The following is a 27,634-nucleotide window of genomic DNA, read 5'->3' as shown; positions in this document are numbered from 1 at the left end:
AGTTGCAGCTTCATCAGTCCCCATATGGAACAGCTGCATATTCCTGCACTGCAAGGAGTTGGACTCTAGATGATCCTCAGAGTCCCTTTCAAGTCTATGATTCTATGATATCAGTGGCGTAGCGTGGGTTGTCAGCACCCGGGGCAAGGCAAGTAATTTGCGCCCACTAACCCGTGGATTTGCGCCCCCTAACCCTAACCCCCAGATGTTGCGCCCGGTGTGGCCGGGCTCCCCTGCACCCCCCATGCTACGCCACTGTATGATATGGCTTTTATCTCTCCACATTAAGGACTGATGTAGATAAGCAATCGCCAGCTATTATTTGCTCACTAAACGTTACGGATGTGGTATGTTTTGTGGTGGTTTCTGCTGCCCTAAGATAGGGCGTGCTCAGCCTAAAAGAGAATGCAGCCTCCTAATGTGTGCCCTAGTTGTTAACAGATTCGCTGCAAGCTTGTTGTCACAAGACGGATAGCTGGTAAACATCTCTGGTGCAACCTGAAACAGGGTTTCAAGATACAGCTACAAGGCATTGCTGGTAATAGAGAATTCAGATCATGACATGTGTGGGTCAGGAATGGCACAATTAAACTAACACATTCTTTTGATTTTAACTAGAGTTAATCGACCCTTGGGTATTATATTTGACCTCTCCGAATCCCAATCTGTTTGAATTTGCAGAAAACCCCAATTAAGAATAAGCATAATTGCCTGTAGAAAATGAATGTACTTGGTCTAGAGGCTCCAGCATTGGTCAAATATTAGGAACTGAAAAAAGAATCTGCTCTCTCACAAGTTAGTATTCAAGGAGGGTTGGATCTCTCTAAAAATAAGGCTTCCCTTAATTCACTACAAAATTGCTTGAAACGGCAATGCGTTTGAGATCTGAGTTGGCCTTGGAGATGAAGATAGTCCAATGGCATCTGAAAAATTTCAAATTTATTGCGGTATAAGGTTTATTCTATTTCATCAGGTGCACGAAGTGTTCTGCTTGAGTGACAGATCACAGGAACAGAGAAGCCCTGTACAGTGGTACCTCGGGTTAAGTACTTAATTCGTTCCTGAGGTCTGTTCTTAACCTGAAACTGTTCTTAACCTGAAGCACCACTTTATCTAATGGGGCCTCCTGCTGCCGCCGCGCCGCCGGAGCACGATTTCTGTTCTCATCCTGAAGCAAAGTTCTTAACCTGAGGTACTATTTCTGGGTTAGCGGAGTCTGTAACCTGAAGCGTCTGTAACCCAAGGTACCACTGTACAGGCATTCAGAAGCTAGAGGAAGCAACATGGGATGGGGATGAGGTCTCTACCTCTGCCACCATCATCCCTGTCCCATGAGTTTGACTGTCTGAAGCAGTGAGCCTGCTTCTCCCAGTATGGGCTCCCCATGCAATAGAGAACCCTGATTTCCCAGGGTTCCTCTTCTTGCAGACACCTTCACATGTACTGGAGGCTTTCTTGCTTCAGATAATCATCCTGCAATTTATGAAGGAGGACAGGGGTGCATGTGGGTTGAGCTAGTGTGTTCTCTCCAGCTGCTAAACACATGACGACCGCTGGAAGGATGCTGCTACAGGAAAGCCAGCAAATGCAGTGCGAGGAAGATGTTGTATTAAAATGCTATGCAGAGAATGTGCAAAAGAGACCAGTTGAGAGTAGAAGTGCCAAACAAGGTGGGAGTAGCCTGCGACTGGCTGCTAATGAATTTGCAAAGTGAGATGAATAGCGTCTTCCCTGTATGCCTAAAGAGGGGCAGTTGCGTTTAGTAGTGAACCTGTCACTCCCAGTCCCTCTTGAGCCCAAGTCTGATAGGCTAGAATGAGAACATGAATTCCAGCTTGGCAGCTGAAGTCTCCCTTTGAAACCCTTTTGCTGAAGTCTGGCAAGTGTCTTGCTGAATGCCCAGGAAAACCTGAGTTGCTTCTGTGCTGATTTCTGAGTCTTTGCTGTTTTTAATGTCTGATTTGGGTACATCCATTCTCTTGTACAGGTAGCCCGGCAACCTACATGGCAGAAGGGCCTTGCTGGCACAACATCGTCTTAGGAACATAGTGGTGGCATATATCATGTTCAAACATGTAAAGGTGAATGGGCCTTTGATGGGAAGGTTGAGACCACATGATAAGTGGATCTTGAGTAGATATGAGGGGTAGATTTGGCATTGGGGTTGTTTTAGGGTGGGGGATGCTAGTTCCTGGGTTGTATTCCTGATGAATGATGTAGTTCTACTAATGAGCCATTGCATGTGGTGTGTGTGTGTGTGTTTGGGGGGTGGGGTGGGGTGGGGAGTCTGTAAACCAGGCATAGCAAACTCGACCTGCCAGATGTTTTGGGACTACAACTCCCATCATCCCTAGCTAACAGGACCAGTAGTCAGGGATGATGGGAATTGTAGTCTCAAAACATCTGGAGGGCCAAGTTTGCCTATGCCTGTTGTAAACAGTCCCAGGCCCTTTCAGCCCTTTCATCTGTGTAGTAGAAGACTCCTCCCTCAGAGTTGGCTTGTAGATCCTTGATGATGCATTTGACAAAGTCTTATTTGAGAGCAGTAGCTGGTGATTTGTGATGGGACTGTGGGTTTGTGTTTTTTTTTACTATTATTTATTAAATTTCTACATAACACAGACTTTTAGATTTACTGCATAATAACCTCCCTACCCCTCCCCCCACCCATTCCGTCTCTGCATACGAGGGCTGGGCAATATCTGGTTTTCAACATTTATCACCAGCTAAAAACATCACAATATACCGAGCTATCATGATGTCCGAAATGAAGATGGAGCTATGTAGAGGCATTGGCTGGCTTCACGTTTTTCCCCGCATCATGGTTTTTGCATAGCACGCACACACAGCATGATATGTGATATATTGCCAGGTCAAAAATTATGAAACCGGTATCACAATGTGGACTTGAAACTGGTTTTGAACAACATATCACCCACCTCTACTATACACTCAAATATACACAGACAGCAGACAGCAACATGGTATGTATCTGAAGTGGCGCCTGGCCCTGTAAAACTTCTGCTAAGATCCATTTGTTTAGTCTTTTAAGTTGCCACCAGACAGTTCAGCTTTTAGCTGCCCCAGATAAATACAAAGTTGTCTGTTGTTTAGAGGGGATGTTCCTGTTCTGATTCATTTCACCACTCTGAAATGCTCTTCTTTGGGGCCATGCTGTCATTTCCAGGGAGTGAAAGCCAGGCTGGTAGGATGTAGTTTGGGATTTCTCACAGTTTCAGGGTCAGTGTGCTCTGCCCAGAAGAAAATATGTGGGAAGCTTGCTTTTGCTGGCTAAGGGAGAGAGGAGCTGGGCTTTCCCAGACTCAGTGCTGAAGGGACATTTGGAATCATGACCTCTTGCAGATTGCGGCGTGAAACTTGTTTGTGTGGGACAGAATTACTTACCAGCATCCCAGGAGAGAGATGCTCTGTGCTTCGTCTAATTGCTGCTGAAGGTAATGTTGGTTGTTTATCAGCAGAAAGTGGGAGATACTTATGTCTCCATTAAGCGGCTAATGTGAAACCTCCGTGGGATAAGTACCAATGGCTCCTGCAGTTCTGCTGTCAGATGCACAGGCTGGTTTTATAAAAACAGGCTGTGAAATAATGCAAGGTAGTCAGCATTTAGCAGCCAGCAATGATGCCTTTCAGAGGTTGTTGGACTCCCATTGTCCTAATCCGCATGATCAGGGGCTGATGGGAGTTGGAGTCCAGCAACATCTGCAAGGCACCAGGTCGGATACTTCTGATACTTGTAAGAATTGTTGCCTGCAAAACCACAACAAAACAAATGGAGGTCAATATCGCAAATCTTTCACTGAGCAAACGGGTAGAAGGTGAGAATGCAAACTCCCCGTTTAACTCTACTTTGATGTTTGGCACTTTTTGTGTCTTGATTACAATTCTATCAATGCCTCCTCTTTGCCTTCACATGTGCATACAGTACATGTGCAGAAGGAGGCAAGTTGTAATTTGGAAACGTCTGCAAGACCAAATCTTTTATGCATCAATTTGCAAGAGCGCTTTCTACGCCACTGATCACATCATAGATGGAATTCGACATAATGCTAAGTCTCTTGTTCTATCATTGAAAGGATTTCTCTCTGCACAAAAAAAATGTTCCCCCTCCCCTAGTGTGCCCTCTAAATTTGTTTTAGGGGTTTTCCCAACCCTCTGGAGCAGATTTTAGGAGGGTGCAGGCCATGCATGGGGGAAGGAGCAGGGAGTCCTGTTATGTGCTGACAGGTTGCAGTTGGTGAATGTCACTCAGTGTCTTTGAGCCTTCTCTTATTATTTTCATTAATTAAACTGTTTGGGGTACTGTGACTGTAGGGGAGACCGTGGGACATTGTGCTCATTAATGACATTAGGCTTAGCAACCAACACCTTTGTTAAAGCTTGTGGTTCCTATAAAGTTCCATGTGCAACCAGGTTTCTGTGCCTGAAGAATGCTTTAAAAAGTCACTGATAGTGTCCTTATGTCCTTCTGATGGCAGATGTCAGAGTGTTCCAGAGTGGGTGTTATATTTTATGAAGTCAACTGCATTGTCATAAATCAAAAGTGTATCACCCAGTATTGGGATTAAATCCTTCACAGTTATTGCTTGAGAGCTGCTCAGTTCTTTCTCACTTTGGAGGGGAGAAGTTATCTGACAGATGCTGTTAAATAAATGACAGTTTTTTATGCCACATTTTGGACCAGTGTGATGGACAAAAGCCTACAAAAAACTGCATGCACACTGTGTGTGATGTGTGTTTGTGCATGCAGATAACATCCAGGTTGCTGGGATTGCTGCAAAATATTGTATTGGAAGTTTAGCTGGTGATTGGTGTCCTGGTTTCAGCTGCATGTGTTAGGAGTGGGGTGTGTGTGTGTGGAAGAGTAGTAGTATTGTACCAAAGCATATTGACAGGAAGGAAGCACTTAGACAATGCACAGTTGTATTGGACTTCTTGCTTGGCACTTCTGACCTCTGATTCACAGGCAAAGCTAGGAGAGCTTCTGGTTTTTGTAGATTAGTGCAAGACTTCTTTGCTTTTGCACTGATAAGTCATTGTGCTGCTAGAGGGGTACAGTCTCAAAGTGCACCAAACGTAGGCATAAAACAACAACCAGTGAGGATCTCCTCATTCCTATTGAAAACTATGTCATTTGTAATTATGTCAGCCAACTTGTACAGGGATAACTTATTCTGAATCCTCAGAACCCCAATTTTAACTTGTTCCAACTTTGCACACCATTCGCTGTGCAGATGCATTTGAAAGGTTGGTTAAGGACATGGAATCCAAGAGAGTTCGTGCTAGGGCTTCCAGGAGAGAACGGCAAGTCCCAGTCTAAAAGTGGGGAGGCTTGCAAAAGCCTTTGTGAGCCTCTCCCTCCCCCCTGTATAATCGGAGGAAGATTGGGAACTTGGGAGGGGGCTTGCGAAAGCTTTTCTCCTTCCAAGTCCAATCTTAAAGGCTTTTGCGAGTTTCCTTCTCCAGCTTTAAGATCTGAGCGAACAGGATTGTGACTGTCAACCAAAATAATGTCACATGATTGCCAGGTGAGTGGCTCCTTCCACCTGCTAATTTTGGCGGGATAGTCAGATCCTGATAAGGATCTGGACCATGGAGCCAAAACTGGTTCCCACCTCCTGGGTTATCTGAACCTGGGTTTGTGGTTTAGCTCTCCCCAAACAAACTGTGAGCTGCAACTATGGTTTGTCCTGTGATTTACTTTGGAGAATGAAACCACTAGCGTAGGTTGGGACAACAAGGTAAGCCAAACGGTGACTTAGCACAGCAGCAGAATGACCAGGCAAGATCAAAGCAGCTTCAGTCTCTCTTCCAGAATCCCATACAGTAGAATCATAGAATTGTAGAGTTGGAAGGGACCAATACAGGAATCTTAGCTAAAGTATCCACGCATGACTTAGCATTATATACGAATGACAACTGTATGTTCATGAAGGAACTTGAGTGAGTATCATTGTGAAATTAGCCCCCCTTTCAGTTTTCGCGGTGACATTGTGGTTGACTTTTCGGGATAACTTTAGAGCTGTTCTGATTCTGCTCTCCTTCCCCTCCTTCTGCCATTCCTGCAGCAGACATGAGCTGCAGAAAAGCTAAAGGCAAGAGTTTGGCGGCGTTTGAAGAATAAGGTGACCATTGAGATTGGGAGGAGTAAGTAAGGGGGCAAAGAGAGGGAAAGGTGATGGTTCACGATGTCTGAGGATATCAAGTGAGCTCACCTCAGGGGTCAGCAAACTTTTTCAGCAGGGGGCTGGTCCACTGTCCCTCAGACCGTGTGGGGGACCGGACTATTTTTTTTGGGGGGGGGGGGAATGAACGAATTCCTATGCCCCACAAATAACCCAGAGATGCATTTTAAATAAAAGCACACATTCTGCTCATGTAAAAACACCAGGCAGGCCCCACAAATAACCTAGAGATGCATTTTAAATAAAAGAACACATTCTACTCATGCAAAAGCACACTGATTCCCGGACCGTGTGCGGGCCAGATTGAGAAGGCGACTGGGCCGCATCCAGCCCCCAGGCCTTAGGTTGACTACCCATGGCTCAGCTCATCCTTGCCTTGCTACAATGGGGAGGTAACAAACTGGGGAAGGGCTGTGATAGAATATCTGCTTCGCATGCAGAAGCTCCCAGGTTCAATCCCCAGCTTCTTTAGATAGGGCTGAGAGCAGTGTTTGAAATTCGCCAGGCGCATTTTGCACATGGCTATTGCCCACTTGGGACCAAGTGAAGATGCCTGGGTGCCAGGATAGCGCCTGACATCTCCACCATGTGGCGCTGCATGCCTGGGGACCCTTGGATCTTGCCTGTTTTCACGTACTAATACCACATTTTTTAGAGTTCTATCAGTGATATTTTATCTGCACAATCAGAATGAATTTCAGGAATCAAAAAGTCGTATTGGGAAAATACGGCTTTCGAGCCGCCTGGCCCCAAAATGGCAAATAGACATCCCGTTTTGGCGGGTGGCGCTGTGGTCTAAAACCACAGAGCCTAGGGCTTGCTGATCAGAAGGTTGGCGGTTCGAATCCCCGCGACGGGGTGAGCTCCCGTTGCTTGGTCCCTGCTTGGGCCTACCTAGCAGTTCAAAAGGACGTCAAAGTGCAAGTAGATAAATAGGTACCACTCCGGCGGAAAGGTAAATGGTGTTTTCGTGCGCTGCTCTGGTTCGCCAGAAGCGGCTTAGTCATGCTGGCCACATGACCTGGAAGCTGTACGCTGGTTCCCTCGGCCAATAAAGCGAGATGAGCGCCGCAACCCCAGAGTTGGCCACGACTGGACCTAATGGTCGTGGGTCCCTTTACCTTTACCTTTAACCCTGCTTTAAGGAACAACTGGGCTCCTGGCTTATACATTTGAATTTCTAACACCGGCTGAGAGAGACTCCTGCCTGAAAGCCTGAAGAGCTGCTGCCAGTCAGTGTAAACAATATTGAACGAGAACCAGCATGCGAAGGTTACTGTGATTTGGGATGTTTTAACAAAATCTGCCCTTCTTCCCTTATGCGGTATCCAAGAGCCCATATAGAGTCCTTACGTGGGTTCCCTATCGGTAGGAGAAAATAACAGAGGCCAACCAGAGAATATTGAGAAGCAAAGCAGCTAGTAAGCCTGATCTTTATTGATCTGTTGCAACTCACATACAGGAAAGGAGGAGGACCCAGAACAAAGGTGTGCCTGCCCTTATATAAAGGTAAAGGTACCCCTGACCATTAGGTCCAGTGACGACTCTGGGGTTGCGCGCTCATCTCACTCTATAGGCCTAGGGAGCTGGCATTTGTCCACAGACACCTTCCAGGTCATGTGGCCAGCATGACTAAGCTGCTTCTGGCAGACATTTTAAATTCCCTGCCCCGGAGGTCAAGACCACCCATGCATACATCATACATACATCACAGAAGGGGTGTAACCCAAGACCTCCCCCCACAAACATTATACCTACATCACAGAAAAGGCGGTCTACAACAGAAATTTGAGTGTTGTTGTTTTTCCTGTCTGGCAGGTTTTCTGATAATGCCTTATCTGATTGCCTTTTCTGGTGGTCTGCCTATTCCTTTGAAATGGTAATTACCCACTTCCTGAAACAATGGGAAAGAACCCTCACCCCCTCCCTTTTTGCAGAGGAAACATTTGGTCACTTTGGGAGTCAAAATGGTTTCAGGGAGTCAAAATGGTTTCAGGGAGTCAAAATGGTTTCAGGAAAGTCTTCCTGTGCTGCTCCAGACATTGATACATTTATGAGCATTTATTATATATATATATATATGACCTTAAAATTCTTACAACAGGGACTATGTTTTGATGACCATTCTAAATACGAAGGTTTCTGCCTGGTCCCACGTGGACAGGGAGACATGTCTTTTGCAAGACCACAGAGCTTTCCCTGCTTGGTGATATTAGGCCACATTGGAGAGGAGGTTTGGGGGCTGAGTGCGCGGGGCGCTGTGCCAGGATGAAACTGAGCGGCCATTTATCAGCCCTGTAGCTGGCGGTTGGGGAAAGGAAGCGAGCAGAGTTATTTCTTCCTTCTCTTGTTTCTCCTCCCACACACCCACCCCTTTGTGAAACGCTGCTCTGAGCTCAGGATTGGAAGGGGCCCAAGTGGGAGCAGATACAGGCCAGGCTGCGGACCGTTGCCTCTTGCGATCTTGGCACAGCTTGGGATTATTGGTGCCAGCAGGGAAGCGGGCTTTGGAGCGTGGCACAGCAGCTGCCCACTCTGGGGGATCCCTGATGGTAATCCTTCCCTTCCCAAGGGCACTTGGTGGTGTGAGTGTTGGCGATGAAACGTGCACTGAATGCTTCTCTTCGCAGGCAGAGAATAAACCAGCGGCGGGGGTCTGCTGCCAATCAAAGCCATGTGACTGCAGCATCCTTGGCGTGCTGTTCTGCCTGTGGCAGGTGACTGCATACTGTGTCTTGAGCTTTGTCCTCCAGTGCACCATAACTCAGTACTTCACCAACTGCTGTGCAGTCAAATACAGTATTGGATCCTTCCAAAACCCAGGTCTCTGTAATCATAGAATTGTAGAGTTGGAAAAGGACCCTAAGGGTTCTCTAGTCCAACCCCCTGCAATGGAGGAATCTCTAGGACAGATGGCCATCCAGCCTCTGATTTAAAAATGCAACTGTCTTATCCCATGTGCATTCATCCATCAGGTCCCTGCCTCTGCCAGTGGCTGTTTCTCATTGAACGACAGTCATACCTCAGGTTGAAGTAGCTTTGGGTTGAATATTTTCGGGTTGCTCTGTGGTGACCCGGAAGTAACGGAGCGTGTTACTTTCGGGTTTCACTGCTCGCGCATGCGCAGATGCTCGAAATGATGTCACGCGCATGCGCGGAAGCGGTGAATAGCGACCCACAGATGTGCGGACGCAGGTTGCATTCGCTTTAGGATGTGAATGGGGCTCCGGAACGGATCCCTTTCGCATCCAGAGGTACCACTGTATACACAGAGGTCAAAATTGCCAGTTAAGTTTCACAGGGCAGGAGGTATTTCTGTATCACTCTCTGTATCCAGACCTTCAGTGCTGTCCCTTTTGTTTCTTTTAGCAGTGCTGCTTCCAGAGGGGTGGTGTGGAATGCATTGATCATGGCATGCTTTTAATCCTTTCCTTCCTTGCCACCTCTGTGCTCCAAATTGGCTCCAGTTTGGCTTTCCTTCGTGAGCCTCATTCATTTCCTATTCTGATGTGAGTCTCTCCCATGGCCAATAGGGAGAGGGGCTACGTTATGTGTGTTGGTGGTGGACAAAATAAGTGGCCTGTGGTTTATGGTCTCTGTTTATAGCATGATGGTAGCCATCCTGAGCTTGACAGAAGAAGAGGAGGAGGAGTTTGGATTTTATATCCTGCTTTATCACTACCCGAAGGAGTCTCAAAGCGGCTAACATTCTCCTTTCCCTTCCTCCCCCACAACAAACACTCTGTGAGGTGAGTGGGGCTGAGAGACTTCAAAGAAGTGTGACTAGCCCAAGGTCACCCAGCAGCTGCAGGTGGAGGAGCGGAGACGCGAAACCGGTTCCCCAGATTACAAGACTACCGCTCTTAACCACTACATCACATATTGCTATCATATTTTGACCACTGCTTCTGTATAGACTAAGCAACCTCCCCTGCACAGAAAAAACAACAGCAGCAACAGAGAGCATGGGTTAAAAGATGGTGCTGGTACATTTTATATTTGGTTCATTACCAAATTTAAAGTGTGATCAAAAGGCTCTGTGTGTTTCTGCCCCCGCCCTTCAAAATACCTTTCATCAAAACTTTTTCACAATGCTGTATTAATTCATGTTTTTATTCTAAATTGCATACTCTAGATTGTCAGTTACTAGGCTATGGAATAATCATTGTCTCCTTGAAATGCTTTTTACAGAAACAGATAAACCCACCCCTTAATATATTTTTTAAAAAAACCTACCACTGAGATTGGATCCTTTTTTCTTTTTTTAAGGTGATTCAAACTGGTGGAGGGGGAGGAAGTGACTTGTGCGATTTAGATCAGAGGAAGCTATGACAAGAGTACAGGTTCTTGGTGTCTGCTGTAGATAGCTTGGAGGGTTGTGGTTTTTTTTGCTCCTGAAGCATGAAAATATCACACTGAGCATGGCCTGCCTTTGTTCTTCTGTCCTTTCAAGTTAAAGGTCTCCCTTGCCACAGAAGGCTCTCTCTGTTAACAAACACTTGCTGTTTGTTTGCCACTGGTCTTGTGGCGGGGGGGCGGGGAGCCCTTTTATTCCCCTGTATGACCTTGCAAACCTTACAGCCTCTCATTTGACTTTCCACATAATCAGAGCTAGGCCTTTTTTTGCTGTCAAGTGACATTGTATGGCTGTGTGCTTTGATGGTCTGCGCCTCTCTTCACCCCTGTGTTCCAGCACTGGTTTGAACCTGCTGATGGGAGCCTCTGATCTTAACCCAGTCTGACAAAGCATCCTTCTATCCCGTGGGTGGAAGAGAGGCCTCTTGACAGCGGCTAGGAATAGGCCTGGAAAAACTGTTCTGTGCCTGAAGCACTCCTTGCAACTATTTAAAAAACAAAAATCCTCTCCCATTTTTTTTTGGGGGGGGGGTGTTTCGTGTTTGGCCCCTCTCCTCCACAAGACCCTTACTGTTTCCAGGCTGGGTTGATGAAAGGCAGCCCCACACAGCCAGCCTCTGAAGTGAGTGGGCTCAATAAAGCTTTATTGAGGGAAACAGCGTGGGAGACTGCATTGATGTGTCAGTTCATACATTTCCCCTTCTCTGCCATCATAATTCCGTACAGCTTATATGTGTGTAGCCATTTGTGTATGTATAAAAGGTAAAGGACCCCTGACCATTATGTCCAGTCGTGAGCGACTCTGGGGTTGCGGCGCTCATCTCGCTTTATTGGCTGAGGGAGCCGGCGTACAGCTTCCGGGTCATGTGGCCAGCATGACTAAGCCGCTTCTGGCGAACCAGAGCAGCACATGGAAACGCCGTTTACCTTCCCACTGGAGCGGTACCTGTTTATCTACTTGCACTTTGACGTGCTTTCAAACTGCTAGGTTGGCAGGAGCTGGGACCGAGCAACGGGAGCTCGCCCCGTCGTGGGGATTCGAACCGCCGACCTTCCAATCGACAAGTCCTAGGCTCTGTGGTTTAACCCACAGCGCCACCCGTGTCCCTTGTGTATGAATACGTATGCAAAATATTTCTTCCTGGGTTTACTGTTCTCTTATAACTGCCCAGAATTTCAGTTAATTCCATACACCTTAGTCAGGGATTGAAATTAGCCAGGAGCCAGGCACATTTTGAGACCAAGTGACATCTCCGCCACCTGGAGGTGCATGGGGATCATTGGATCTTGCTTGTTTTCACACACCAATACCACATCCTGTACAATTCTATCAGTTATCTTTTTTCTCTGCAACATCAGAATTAATTCCTGGAACCAAAATGCTTTTTCTGTGCAGCCTGAGCAGGAGCAGTTATAACAACGTTATAATTAATGGTTGTAGCTTGTCTCCACTTACCCCACCCCAGAGCCCTGCTCACGGTTGTGAAGAATATTATTACATTATGAATCATCTGTGTCAACATTAAGAAAAAGAGCTTGGTATATGCCAATATCTATGTGGACTGTCCCTGGGGATCAAGTGACTTTTCTTCTTTTAAGTTCTCAAAGTTCTTAACCTAGCTCAAGGTTGTTATCTGAACCAGCCAGGTGTTTAACTGATAATCAGTCACAGTCCATCATTTGAAAAATAAGGCTTGAGAGCCGTCTTGCCCCAAAATGTCAACTAGACATTCCATTTTGGCGACTGTGGCCTTGGTTTAAGGAGCCATTTGGCACCTAGCTTATAGATCTGAGTTTCTAACACTGAATGTAACTACATTCAGAACCACTTCACTGGCTGTTACACTTATGAGTTGTGAATTGGGAAGTCTCCGTTCAAATCTCCGGTCAGCTTTCACGGTCTGAGGTGAACCATCATTTTCTCTGCCTCAGTCCCCTCCGCCTGCCATCTGAAGTAAGGAAGAAAATAATAATAATGGTGTACGTTAGAAAGTGGTGGTTATAAGAATTGCTGACAGCGAATGCAAGTGAGTTTCGGTGAGAGCGTTGGTTATGGGGTAGTCTAGAAGCACTGGGAATAAATATGTGAAGAGCTTTGTGCATTTTGTGGAGGGGAGAGACTGCTTTGCAAATCAAATCGTTTTGTTAAAAGTATGTCAGGCAGCCCCTTGGGGGAGCATACTCCAGAAGTTCCCGGCATAAATATTAAACTGATGACGAGATGAGAAATATAAGGATTTCCTGCAAGCACCTGTAGGGAGAAGCACTAGCCTAGAAATGGAAGGGATTAGTACCACCAGGAAGTGGCTAAAAAAGGTAAAGGACCCCTGAAAGTCCAGTCGCGAACTGCTCTGGGGTTGCGGCGCTCATCTCGCTTTACTGGCCGAGGGAGCCTTCCGAGTCATTTGGCCAGCATGACTGAGCCGCTTCTGGCAAAACCAGAGCAGCGCACAGAAACGCTGTTTACCTTCCCGCCAGAGCAGTACCTATTTATCTACTTGCACTTTTTGGTGTGCTTTCGAACTGCTAAGTTGGTAGTAGCTGGGACCGAGCAACAGGAGCTCACCCCGTCACGGGGATTCGAACCACCAACCTTCTGATCGGCAAGCCCAAGAGGCTCAGTGATTTAGACACCAGCTGCTTTACAAGGTGGCCTAGGAAAAAATGTTAAGCAACGGAAGAATCATATGAGCTATATAAATCTCACAATGATAAAAACCAAGGCTAAAAGGCCTTTTTAAAAAATCAGCATTCATTAATTCATAATTGTATTTGTATGCCACTTTTCCATGCCAAAATAAAAATAAAAATCATGCACAAAGTGGCTTACAACAGAGAACAGGGATGCAACTGCAAAAACAGAACAAAAAAATTATTAACAACATAGTGAAACAGCAACACAATAGCAAGTATAACATACAGAAAACAATGTTTCAGTACTATAAATAACAGCAAAGATTACTTTAACAACAAAATAGCAAAAAATAACAAAGGAGCGTGTTGGTTTCACCTTGGTCCTATAAATGTTGCTTACGGTCCCTCTCCTGCAGCAACTTGCAAGCCTTCCAAAGACAGGGGGTGGGAGCTGGAAATCCCCTTCCCATGGTGTTATTATGCCAGCAAATGAAGATAAAAAAAATAATAATAATCCAACTCAAAAGCATGTTCAAAGCATGCTTGAACATGCAGAGAGAAGTATTTGTTGAGTTTCTTCAGGGAGAGAGGTCTGTAGTCCAGGGGCCACTGCAAAGTAGGTCCTGTCTCTGGTGCTCTCCAAATCGGTCTGCTTCAGCAGGAGACGAGAGCCGGGCTTGGGAGGAGGGTCTTTAATACTACAAAGGTTAATATAGGTGTAGGCAGTAGATAATGGGGTCCTAGGTCAAGCAGAGCGCGGTTGGGGGAGCTGTGGCTTATCAGATGTTGGCATACAAATCACCTTGTCTCTGACCACTAGACATGCTGGCTTGGAGAGCCACATCTGGAGAGCCACAGATTCCCCACACCTGGTTTAGGACTTCAACAACAGCATCTTAAAATGAGCACAGAAGCAAATCTCTTAACAGCACATTCGGATGTGGGTGTTATTTGAGTTCATTTTCCCGGTGAGAAACTGGGGCGGAAGCGCTGGCATTATAATGTTCTTTTTAATGGCGAAGTACCTGTTGCATTACAGAACTGCGGCTTTTGGATTGATGCAGCGCCGTGTTACAGTAAATTTCATTTGCACCAGCAGGCGTGGTGTAAGATACAACAGAAGGTATCGTCAGCACCCTTCTTATGCCTGTGCAATTAATTCTGTCCATCCTCCCTCCCCAAAAATACCCAGGGGGAGAAACTTGCATGCCTGGAGTGCTGCCCCAAATTTCGTCCTGTGATTTTCTGGGTTAACAGGGTTGCCACATGGATTTTTTTTTTCTTCCTGGAAGCAATTTACATGGAAATGAGTGCTGAACTTCCGCTAGAGTTCCAGAAATGGTTTGTATGTTGTGTGAAAGATCACATGGAAAGTATCATATAGGCAGACACCAGGAAAACGGAAGAAATGTCTGAATCCAGCCATTGTCACTAGTGCAGGGTGCGTGAGTGTTTTATGATCGAAGTCCGCAACCCCAGAGTCGTCCACGACTGGACCTTACGGTCAGGGGTCCCTTTACCTTTACCTTGTTTCTACTGACATCCTACTTGGTAGCATTTGTCCCTAGGATGGCTGTCTCGCTGTGTCATGTGCTGTGCTCCTGAGGTGTTTGTTGCCAGCTAGAAATAATCACACGCGGGTGGCGCTGTGGGTTAAACCACAGAGCCTAGGACTTGCCGATCTGAAGGCTGGCGGTTCGAATCCCCACGACAGGGTGAGCTCCCGTTGCTCGGTCCCTTTTCCTGCCAACCTAGCAGTTCGAAAGCACTCAGTGCAAATAAATAAATAGGTACCGCTCTGGTGGGAAGGTAAACGGCGTTTCCGTGCGCTGCTCTGGTACGCCAGAAGCGGCTTAGTCATGCTGGCCACATGACCCAGAAGCTGTACGCCGGCTCCCTTGGCCAGTAAAGCGAGATGAGCGCCGCAACCCCATAGTCTGTCACGATTGGACCTAATGGTCTGGGGTCCCTTTACCTTTAGGGCAAAAATAATCAGACAGGACTTTGCCACTTTCCCTAGGAAGCTTGTGGGAGAGGCAGGGTGCTCCAAATGCCATCACTCACAGTCCTTGCAGAACTCTCCATTTGGAATAGCCCTCAATGAGCTCCCCCATTTTCTCCAGACTCCCTCCTAGTTTCTCTATGGTTATCTCTGTGCTTCTGGCCAAATTGCCACCCGGCTCTGGAACGAGCTAGTACCATGTTTCCACCCTGTTGTGGTGTGTGGCAAGGAGGGGAGAAGCAGAACTGGGCATTTGCCGTCTCGCTTTGTTTCAGAAGTTATCTGCACGGAAGGTTAAGGCTGTTCAGACCTAAACTTGGCCACTTGCAGGGAGCAGGGGTGAAATGAGAAGCAGCATTCATGGGTTTCTGAGTCATGGGCCATGAGACAGTTCTGACCCCTTTCTCCAGGAAATGGTTTGTTTGCTATTTAGGAGGCTATTGCTGGCCTGAACCGCTGCACAGCTGTGTTTTATCACAACCGAGAATCTTAAACAGAGAGCAGGGGCAGCATATTGGCAAAGTGCTCATCGAGCATATATCTCAGTCTTTGGCTGCCCACATTAAATCACATTACCCAAAATTTATGTTTCAGATGTGCATTTTTCTGCATGATGTGGGGCACTGTGTCTAAGCTGCCCTGAGTATTTGTTCTGCTGAAGAGCTTTTTGGGGCTGGGTGGCTATAGAACGGGGGTCAGCAAACCTTTTCAGCAGGGGGCCGGTCCACTGTCCCTCAGACCTTGTGGGGGGCCAGACTATTTTTTTTTTGGGGGGGACACAAACGAATTCCAATGCCCCACAAATAACACAGAGATGCATTTTAAATAACAGGACACCTTCTACTCATATAAAAACGCCAGGCAGACCCCACAAATAACCCAGAGATGCATTTTAAATAACAGGACACATTCTACTCATGTAAAAACACCAGGCAGGCCCCACAAGTAACCCACAGATACATTTTAAATAAAAGGACACATTCTACTCTTGTGAAAACACTCTGACTGTCCACGAGCTGGATTTAGAAGGCGATTGGGCCGGATCTGGCCCCTGGGCCTTAGTTTGCCTACCCATGCTATAGAAGCTGAGTGCATTAGCATGCTTGCTCAATTCAAGTGCAATCTTTGGGATTTTCACAGATTTTGGATGCGTTAAGCAATCATTGTAGCAAGATAAGACTGTGCAAGCTTCAAACGAAGTAGGAAAAGTAGAGGCAAGAAGTGATTTTTTTTTTACCTGCTGAAATGTTTCTGTTTCAAAAAAATGCATTGTTGCACAAAATTAATTTGTGGCATAACAGATGTATACAACACCAGTCAAGCTAGGAAATTTCAATGCTACAATTTAGTATATATATTTTTCAGGTGACTCTTCCATGGAAGCATTCTTTCATATATCATCTGAATGCTCACTTTTGGGGGCATGCAGAAATTAATTTTCAGGGCCTCATTTTTCTCCTTGAAAATCCGAACAATTTAAAGGACGCATAAGCTGTTTGTTTGTTGTGTATTAAAAGGTTTTACATTGGGCGGGGATTCAATTCAGCTAAGTTGTTGCATGTGTGAAACGAGGTCCGCTTACACAATAGGGGTTTCCCTCCCTCTCCTTCCCCTGTGCCCTCAAATCTACTCCAGAGGGTTGGGGGATAACAGATTAGAATAGATTTAGGGGATATGTGGGGAAAGAGAGCATGAAAAAGTCTCATTGCATGCCTGGACTTCATTCCCCATTCACATACCCCACTTAAAATTATGTCAAATTCCACCCGTTTCAGCAAAAAGCAGTTTGCATGACATGCTTTTAAAAGGTTATGTTTGTGAAATACAAGTAGGCTCAGTCTGCAGAGCAGGAGACTCTTAATCTCAGGGTTGTGAGTTCAATCCCCATGTCGGGCAAAAGATCCCTGCGTTGCTAGATGGCCCTTGTGGTCCTATCGAACTCTTATGATTCTTAAGTCAAGTATGCTGAATCAGTTTACAGTCACTGGAAAATTTTCTGGAAAAGCTTCTGCTTTCAACATTTCCCAGAAAAATCAACATCACTGGTAAGAGGTATGAAGGTTCAGAGCAGGCATGGGGAGAACTTTGGCCCTCCAGATTTTGCTGGACTAAAACCCTTTTTTAAAAAAAAGTTATGGATGTGTTTGCCGCCCTGGGCTCCTCTGGGAGGAAGGGCGGGATATAACTTGAATAAATAAAACTCCCATTGTCCCTGGCCATTGGCCATAATTGCTGGGGCCAATGGGAATTGTGGTTTAGCAATATCTGGAGGGCCAAAGGTTCCCCTCAACTGGTCTACAGTTCATGCTGCAGATGCCATGGGATAATGCTTAATATCATGGGTAGGCAAACTAAGGCCCGGGGGCCGGATCCAGCCCAGTCGCCTTCTAAATCCGGCCCACAGACGGTCTGGGAATCAGCGTGTTTTTACCTGAGTAGAATGTGTCCTTTTATTTAAAATGCATCTCTGGGTTATTTGTGGAGCATAGGAATTCGTTCATTGCCCCGCCCAAAAAATATAGTCTGGCCCCTCACAAGGTCTGAGGGACAGTGGACCGGCCCCCTGCTGGAAAAGTTTGCTGACCCTTGCTTAATATGGTCCTAAGGCAAGTGTCAAAGTTCTTATTACTGAAGCTAAGCATTGAGCTACCTGGATGGAGAACTGTAAGGTGTGCTTTGGAGGAAGAATATTGGTGTAAATGCAATTATAATAATAGTTTTATTGGGGCAATTGGAAGAGGGCAAGGGAAGCAATGAGGGTCCCAACATATATGGAGAAGGGGGGATTTTCCTTTTGCCTTTCCAAGCAGCTGGGCGGATGGGAGAAGGGGAGCCGAGTGTATTAGCTTCTGCCTGCTAAGCAGCTGTGCCCTGGACAGCTGCAATCCATTTGACATGAACTATAGGTCCACCTCTTAAAGCCCAAAGCATAGGAGTGTTCCCTTGGGCCCAGCCAACTCTGGGGGTCTGCCTGTCAGGTTGTGCCCTTCCACAACAACCGTTTGCATTGCAAATCGGCGTTTGTTGCACAAGTGGACTACTGAGCAATTAAAATGCATGCATCTGGAGTGTGTGGTGCTGCAGAATATGTACAAGAAGTTTGCAACCTGTATAGTAATCACTCCTAGTCAGTTATGGCATCACTCTCTCCATTCTAACTTCAGGGGGTCTGCTTTGAAATATAATCTGCATTGCATAGAGAAGAAAACACACAGGGTACATGAAGTGCTAAAGGGAGAATCTGAGTGGAATTCTGAGCAGCTTTCTCTTGAGTAATGTATTATTCTGTGTCATTGTACATGGTGGCTGCAGTTTCGTGCCATCTTTACAAGGTGGTCAGGAAAGAAAAACCTCTAGTAAATAAGGGTTATTAGCATCCTGATATGATGCAGTTATCCTGGATTTTTGGCCACAGCTATTTTGCAAACCACTAGGCTATAGCTCCCGTCCAGTCTTTCAATCTGCAGGTGTCCTCAGAGGCTAGCTACGCCATGCCAATTGTCGTACCCACCAATATTTTGTGGCAAAATGTGCCTGTTCTACATTTTTATGTTGGGCCAAACGCATCTTCTCTTTCATGCATGAGAAACCTCTTCTAGGATGTATTTTATAGGCAAACTGCCTATAAATTGAAAACTGCCCTGAGGGTGCCCTGAGCGCATGTTGCATTAGTCTTAACCTAGGAAATGGCAAATATGCCCAGGGGATTCATGTCTCTCACCTGTTGTCTCTGAAGTCACAATGCACTTTCTTTCACATGGATAAATCCCAGTTAAGTGGCAATCAATCATGACCCATCACAATAGATATCATTATAATGCGCACAATGTGTGCATATAGTTTGGTTGTTACATTCAGGTTCTAGATTGTGTCTATATTTTCTGAATGTAACCACCAAGTAAAAAATTATTATTAAAATAAACCAAACACCTGACATTCAATTCCTGATTGGCCAAGAGAGACCCAAAGGAAAATACAGTGGTACCTCAGGTTAAGTACTTAATCCGTTCCGGAGGTCTGTTCTTAACCTGAAACTGTTCTTAACCTGAAGCACCACTTTAGCTAATGGGGCCTCCTGTTGCTGCCACGCCACCAGAGCACGATTTCTGTTTTCATCCTGAAGCAAAGTTCTTAACCCGAGGTAATATTTCTGGGTTAGTGGAGTCTGTAGCCCAAAGCGTATGTAACCTGAGGTACTGCTGTATCACTTTTCATTGTCTCTTTTTGGAAAGGAGAAGGTTTTTTCTCTCTCACTCTCTCTCTTTCCCTCTCTCTCTGTGAGTTAGAAATCACCCATGTGGGGGGGAAATGCTGTCTATCATGGACCAATCCAGTTGTGGATATATGAATGCTGATTCATACATTCTAGAAACTTTACGGCTGGTTCAGCAAATGACCATCAATGTAGAGACAAAGCAGAAAATTAGAATTTATGTGCCTCGCTTGCTCTGCTTTCTTTCCTAAGCTGTGTTCATTGATGTCTGTCTGTCTGTCTGTCTGTCTCTGTCTCCATCTCCATGTTTACCAATACAAAGATCTTTTTCAGTTAAAAGCTTGAGACGAGTGCAACACTGCAAGTTCAACTCTAACCCCACATGGTAAAATAATCTTACTGGCCTGGAAAGCAAGGACCACAACAGTAGAGAGTGAAGGCTGTTGGTGTGGGGGCCCTTCTGAATTATTTCTTCCAAAGGAAATTCATACACTAGAAGCTACATTGTAATAGCCATTTAGAGATCTATTTCTATTTGCTGCATATTACGGAGGATTAGATTAGTCAACACCTACCAACCACAGAAGCCTGAAACTTTCAGGTGAGGAGGTTTGTGATGGAAGAAGCTACATTTGTCTATATAAGTTCTCAGAAGTTGCCCGCCAGCCCACACGTCTTCAAAAAATAGTCATTTATAGCACATCAAAATTGCCTGCAAGGGAAGAGAACAGCCAAGTCTCCTTTTTCTGCTTGGTTGCTTGGAAACAATTCTTATTTCCTACAGACAATTGGGGGATTGGCTGTTTATAAACATGGCGTAATGATTTTAATGCTTGACTGCTAAGACACAGAAAAGGCTGTACTTCTCTGTGCTGTTTAGTTATTCCAAAAGCTGCTGGTGTGTTTAGAAGATTGTTTTAACCACTTCCATCAGATAATGGTAGGCTTCTACTCAACACCCCCTCTCCACCCCCAACATACTCATTTTTAGTAGGGGTCAGATTCTGTGTTGGCGAGTGTGAGGGAGCTTTAGCTGGCTAGTACAGAAATAAATAGCGTAAGTTAATTTGCATAGGTTATTTTCACTTCCACCCTTCCACTAAGGAATATTAAACATGAGGATGATCCTACTTTATCTTCACAACAGGCGAGGTGAGGTAGGCTAGGCTAGGCTATGCAATTGTGATTCGTGCCCACAAACACTCAGCAACCTTAATGGTAGAGTAGAAATGCAAAGCCAGGCTGCAGATGATAAGTCAAGAGAAAGAAAGAGTGAGCTCATTACTTGTTCTTAGGTCCTGGAATGGAGTCACCCTTGACATACCATTTTCATTTTCATAATTTGCATTATTTACCCACCCGCCCCCATCCCAAATCCTGAGTATATTCCTGGCAGGGGGTGTCTAGAGATAATGAAGATTAATTCACTGGGCTTTGTAGCAAGCACCCTCAATTTATACCAGGCTCCTGGGTGCATGATTTAAACATTCACAGTTCAGAAAATACTGCTCTGCCTAATATGCTTCTGTTCCAAGAATCTAGGAACCAAACTATCAAAAGATGTTTGTTCAAACAGATATCCTAATATGTGGCAGGTTCAATGTGCAAAGCCCACTGTGTTCCTGGAAGGTTGGAAAACAAGAGGGCTTCAATGCTGTTGAGGAAGCAATGGAAACTAAAAGTTTCCCCCCAGGTCTGTTGCTCACGCACATAGCCTGTCAATAGCTTTGCCGTTCAGAATTTTATTTAGTCAACCTTGAGCAGGTTGAAGTCTGTTCCAGGCAGTGCTGTGGATAATTTCTCAGAAAGCGCCTTTGGGGAGAAGAAAGAGGCATTGGCAGCTGTGTCCACATCCTCCTAACTGAGGGTACTTCCATTCATCCCTTGACCTCAGAGTGATCTTTGACCAAGTAACTTAATTAACTCTGTGCCTTAGTTGTTCCCCTTTCAAATGCACTGCCCTGCTTTATGAAGATAATGCACAAGGATATGCATGTTTTCAGATGCAGGGTGCAGAAAGTGTGGTCTGGAGAAGAAACTAAGGTGCTTTAGACAAGATTGGCAGTGGGAACTACAGTTTTCAAAACACCACTTTGAAAACGTAAGCTGAGAGTGTTCTCTAAGCTGCACAATTCCTCCTTGATTGCTTCACTGTGTGTAAATCGGAGAAGACAGAACTGCTCGCTTGCACAGAGCTTCTTCGTCATGGGAATCACTTGAAAAGTTGAGAGTATCTACTGTTTTGTTGATTGTATGAGTAATTCAGCTTGGTAATATCCTGTTCACACTTTTCCACCTGCCGAGCAGTGATATGATGGGTGAATGGCATGCTACTCATTAAAGTGTGTTGGATTTAGATGTTGACTGAAAATAGCAATCTGCCACCACATTTACCATTTGTTCCTTTGCTCATTGGTTAGCAGTCTTTTTGGAACATGATAGAAAGACATGGCTTCACTGATCCTGTGAACTGCCTGATGTCATCCCTGGTGTTTTGCGATCCTTTTCATCAAATGGAAGCACACAACTGCCCAATTGTATAATTTCCTCTTCTAGGAACCATAGCTTATCTCTTTCAGAACTGATTTGAAGTAGCAGTATAAGGGAGCAAGATGAGGTCAACAGGGTTTTGTGCCGAAATCTTAAACACCAGGAGATACCACCCCTCCACCCAAATTGTTCCTTAATCCTAAGGTGATTGTGGGTGTTGCACAACAACTGGGAATTTAGTTTATGTAGATCAAAGCACACCTTTCTTATTTACTCTCGGAGGCCTTGTGAAACTGTTCCAAGCATCCCTTCCTGAAGTGCTGATTCAGTAGACTAGTGATTGCTAGCACCAGTATGGAATGCTCTGCAATAGCCAAAACCAGGCGCTGCAACCTTCAAACAGCTTGACTTCACTCTCAAAGGCACAGTCTTCCATTGTCTCCTGAGACAGACGGATGCTCCAAGCCAACGGATGCCCAGGTGATCTCCACCAGTGCCATACCTGGCATAAGTTAATGCTTCATGTTTAGGAACCGGCTGAGTATCTCATCCCAGGTCTGCAGGCAGCAAATGTGTGGTAAGGGACCGAGATATTGCCCCATCTGCATGATGTTGGGCCTTCAACTATTACAACAACGCCATGGATTGTAACCACAGGAAAACTACTCTCACACCATGGTTTTAAAAGGAATGTGGGTCTGGGAGGTGGGGAGGGCAGGATCCTGTTGGAGGGAGGAAATGAGAACAAAAGGGAGAACCAAACAGCTCTGTGGAGATGTAGAGAAGGCAGGGGGAAGCTTTGCTTCATGGTTCCAAGGCATGAGCAGGCATTCGGTCATCCTAATGAAAAGGCCACTGTGTGCTCTGGGATGGGATAGGAGAGGCTAAATAACAAAGCGGCTCTCTGAGGAAAATATGGCTTGTGTTTTATTATTTGAGCTCTGTTAGCATGGATGCCTTGCATATGCAACACATTAAGATGAGGCAAGCTCTGCACCATATTGAGAGCAGTCCATAGTTTGAATTGCCCGATAAAAAATACTTTCCCGTTGAGGATATTGATATATTTGCTATGGCTATATCAAATAAAACTGAGCTTGCAATGTGCCTTCTAATAGAGCGGTCAGACTTAGATTCCCATATACATACTGTGCAGAGTGTTTTCAGTCCTTGTTCCACATTCTAATTGATGTATATGGTAAGTGGCCTTGGTTTCTCATAACTGGATTCTTATTTTATAGGTGTTCTATCTTATGAGTTAAATAAAGCTGTGGTGTAATTTGAATCCATGTCTTAAGTACTTGTAGCTTTCTCCATAGCTCATGGCTCATATGTTCAACTCTTGCCTGTTAAAAGCTTTTATACACATGAGGCTTAGCTCATAATGGAAATGTAAAACCTACACTCACTGCCCCAAATGTACACCTGCTTTTTAACTTGGTTCTCATGCTTTCTGCCCTTTCTGAATAATGCTTGCATTAGGCATCAGGGCCCCTGTCAGAAACTCAAACGTGCTTCTTAAATGTTGGTTGTGAAATACGGTTTGAAGGGATAGCTGAACATTGGTTGTTTGAAGGAAAACATCATAGAATAGGTTTGTTCAGCTTCTCCTTCGAACAGTAATGCTGTGATATGTTGTGTAATGCTCCAAGGATTTCTGATATACAGATCTGAGAACACACATTTGGAAAGCCAAACCACTTCTGTTTGACAAGAAGTCATTGTGGAGGAGAGACAGGTGACAATTTTTTACATGTGCAATAGTTGTGCATGTGTAAAAAGTACATGCATATGGTACACCAACAAGCTCATGATTCCTGCGTATCTTTGGCCACATGAAGTAGGCAGCATTTTCAGGGGAGTGTTACACACCGTCTGCCAGTGTCCCCCAACCACCAGACCTGCCCACTGTGGTTGTGCACTGGGTGGTGGTGGGGGAACAGAGCCGGGGGAAGGGGGCTGCAGAAGAATAGTTAATTGTCCCTCTCATCCTACCCAATAATCATTCTCTGCAAATGTAGCCCCCCCCCCTTCTACTTAGAAAACAGATAGTTTGGAACACCTATCTCTATCCTTACAAACAAACCCCGGCTTAGCTAGATACCGTATTTTTCGCTCTATAAGACACACTTTTTTCCTCCTAAAAAGTAAGGGGAAATGTGTGTGCATCTTACAGAGCGAATGCAGGCTGTGCAGCTATCGCTGAAGCCAGAAGAGCAAGAGGGATCAGTGCGCAGCGATCCCTCTTGCTCTTCTGGCTTCAGGGATAGCCACACAAAGCCTCTTGAGTGCAGTGGGATTGCTCCTGCCTCTTTGCTCAAGAGGCTTTGCGTTGCTTTCTTGTTTCTTGTTTTCCTCCTCTAAAAACTAGGTGCGTCTTATGGTCGGGTGTGTCTTATAGAGCAAAAAATACAGTAGCTTCTTTCCTCTATTTCCTAACAAAAAGAGAGTAAAAATGTTAGACAGTTGTGAATCCTGGCAAGGAACCAGGAAGTGAAATACAGTGGTACCTCAGGTTAATTCGTTCTGGAGGTCCGTTCTTAACCTGAAACTGTTCTTAACATGAAGCACCACTTTAGCTAATGGGGCCTCCTGCTGCCGCCACGCCACCAGAGCACGATTTCTGTTCTCATCCTGAAGCAAAGTTCTTAACCCGAGGTACTATTTCTGGGTTAGCGGAGTCTGTAACCTGAAGCATCTGTAACCCGAGGTACCACTGTATGTCTCTTACAGTCCTTCATTCTGCAGCTCAACTTCCCTAGGCTTCCATGTAAAATCTGCCTTGCCTCTCCTCTCTTTCTCTGTTCCCTGCTGCCAGGTGTTCCTCGAAGGCTGGTAGGGACTGTTTTTTGCTTGGAGTAAAATATGTTCACCAGTACGAGAACGCCTCATGCTACATCCCATGCTCAGGACATCACTTTGCTTGACTGGAAACGTAGCCTTGCCACAGGTCACGTGGCAAGCTGGAGGTCACGTGATTTGCAAGCCTGCCCTTAGCCAGGCGGATGTTAAGCTTTTCTTCGTTGCTTCTGAAAGTGTGTAATCAGAGCAAGCCTGTGCTGCTTTTCTGCTTAATTCCTGACCTCCTTTGGATTTTAGCACCGGGCTCCCCGGAACGCTTAAGCTGTTCAGATGTTTGAAACTCAGTGTGGCTGTGGCTACAAAAAAACAACAACTGTTTTGTATGTTGGAATGTTTGTCTGGCTGCAGACGTTCCAAATTTGGTGTGTCAGCCGGGAGAAGCAGGTGCATGCTCTTGGGAACGACTGATAAAACAGTAAATAAAAAACAGGGTTTTTTTAGTGTTGTGTCCGAAGGGAGCTTTGAGAGAATCCACACCAGCAACTTCATTTTAGCAATGGTGGCAAAGTCTAGTGAATGGACTCTGTTTACATTATATTTGGCTTGTAAACAGCCGCTTAACTTGGTTGCCTGTGGCAAGTATGAATTCTTGGCAATCAAGCAGGGGTGTTTTTGCAAGATGAAAATCAGCATGTGGCGCTGGGTTTTTCTTTGCTTTTGACCCTTTGTGGCAATAATATACTGTATCTAATACAGTGGTACCTCAGGTTACATACGCTTCAGGGTACAGACGCTTCAGGTTACAGACTCCGCTAACCCAGAAATAGTACCTCGGGGTAAGAACTTTACCTCAGGATGAGAGCAGAAATCGCACAGCGGCAGCGTGGTGGCAGCGGGATGCCCCGTTAGCTAAAGCGGTGCTTCAGGTTAAGAACAGTTTTAGGTTAAGAACGAACCTCCAGTACTTAACCCGAGGTACCACTGTATAGGTACGTCTCGGCACACCTAGTATCTGTGGGCTGCTAATGTTTGTGACTTTATTTGCAAGGCTGAAGTAGTCACTGGGACTATCGATCTCCACGGTTTTTATCCTCCATGGATGAAATTGGCTAGTTTTTCACGCTTCGTGCGGAAGCTTCTTGTGCCCCCACGCAGTATGCATGTTTCAGACCCGCTTCCATATCTTCGCAGATTTATGACTTCCTCCATTTTACATAATTTGTGCCGTATTCCATGTGGTGTATTTGCAAATCTAATGTGGCTTGTTGTCTGGAGCTGAGACTAGGCTGCAAAAATGCATTCTTGGAAAATGAACATCATTTGCATACTGTGATGCTTCCTCCCATAGGCAGATTTTTAACCCCCTGCCCTTTAAATAAAGAAACCTTTATTTACCTTGTTTGTTCAACAGCTCCCTGGATGATGCAACGCTTTGCACTGTAAATAAATAGCTGTGGAGATGCTGTGGCAGAACTAACAGCTTGCTTTGAGTTAGCGAGGTTTTTCTGTGCCGCTGTTCTGAGGCTGATTCTTTTCTGCGGCACTGGGCTGCCTTGATTAGCTTATCTGCAGCAGAAGAAGGAGAAGAAGAAAGAATTGGGCACAGCTGTTGCTCGCAGATACAGATGAGGGATTTTGTTAAATTAGGATGCTAACTTTGATTAGAATTGAAGAGAAATAAAGCACCCATGGAAGTGGGATGATCTTGTGCTCCAACATGGGAAATATTTCCCAAGGCTATTGGAAGTGAGGAGCACACAATAGACTGCATGACAGACTTGCCTGATACATCTGTACATGCTAGCAGAATCCTTCCCTTAGTGACTGTCTTAAGTAGGGCCGCTTCTGCCCGAGGATGCAACTTTCGGCCAATGTAGCTGCTTTGTCTGTTGATGTCTCCTAGAATAGAAAGGGTACAGCAAAGGAGTCCCTGTTGTAGGTGCTGCCAATGGGTGCTGCCTAGTGACTCCTTGTTTATAAAATGTCCTCCCTTGTGTGGTGTGTCTTATCTCCCTCATTATTAAAATCTATGTGGAATTTTGGGACACGGGTGGCGCTGTGGGTTAAACCACAGAGCCTAGGACTTGCCGATCAGAAGGCTGGCGGTTCGAATCCCGTGACGGGGTGAGCTCCCGTTGCTCGGTCCCTGCTCCTGCCAACCTAGCAGTTCGAAAGCACATCAAAGTGCAAGTATATAAATAGGTACCGCTCTGACGGGAAGGTAAACGTTTCCGTGCGCTGCTCTGGTTTCGCCAGAAGCGGCTTAGTCATTCTGGCCACATGACCCAGAAGCTGTCTGAGGACAAACGCCGGCTCCCTCGGCCAATAAAGCGAGATGAGCGCCGCAACCCCAGAGTCAGCCACGACTGGACCTAATGGTCAGGGGTCCCTTTACTTTTACCTATGTGGAATTTTAAAACATTCCTGCCCACCCAGGTGTTAGATAACTGAAACTGCCTTTGAAATCCCCCAGGCGTATTCTGCACCTGGCTATCGGCCACTTGTGACCAAGCAAAGATGCCCAGGCACCAGGATGGGGCCTGATGTCTCCATCACCTGGAGTTGCACACCTGGGGGTCCTCGGATCTTGACTGTTTTCACACACTAGCAACACATCCTGTAGAATCATATCCATTATATTTTATCTACACAATCAGAGTGAATTTCAGGAACCAAAAAGTCTTATTGAAAAAATACAACTTTCGAGCCTTCTGGCCACCAAAATGGCAACTAGGCATTCTGTTTTGGTGACCGTTAAGCCTGGTTTAATTAGCCATTGGCACCTAACTTACATATCTGAGTTTCTAACACTGAGCTGCACCTAGACCTTATTTAGCTGGGAGGATGTTTTTAAAGGTTTGTGTTGTTTTGCTGTTTTTATTGTTTGCTGCCCTAGATTTCTTTGGGAAGGAAGGGCGGGATTGTTATTTTGAA

The 27,634-nt window shown here is 45.6% G+C and overlaps 1 protein-coding gene and 1 long non-coding RNA gene across 4 annotated transcripts in view; one reads left to right on the top strand and one right to left on the bottom strand.

The window, feature by feature from the left end:
• Nucleotides 1-27,634, top strand: part of TTYH2 (tweety family member 2) — an 84,621-nt gene that overhangs the window by 7,665 nt on the left and 49,322 nt on the right. The window lies entirely within an intron of this gene.
• LOC310755722 overlaps nucleotides 1-27,634 on the bottom strand; it is a 481,307-nt gene that overhangs the window by 405,121 nt on the left and 48,552 nt on the right. Inside the window, exon 2 of the long non-coding RNA XR_014544468.1 lies at nucleotides 26,986-27,089. This is a non-coding gene — a long non-coding RNA (uncharacterized lncRNA). The remainder of the gene's footprint in view (nucleotides 1-26,985; nucleotides 27,090-27,634) is intronic.

Source organism: Podarcis filfolensis (genome assembly GCF_964270895.1).
Source record: "Podarcis filfolensis genome assembly, chromosome: 2".
Taxonomy (NCBI): Eukaryota; Metazoa; Chordata; class Lepidosauria; order Squamata; family Lacertidae; genus Podarcis; species Podarcis filfolensis.
This window is presented reverse-complemented; position numbering and strand designations above follow the sequence as displayed.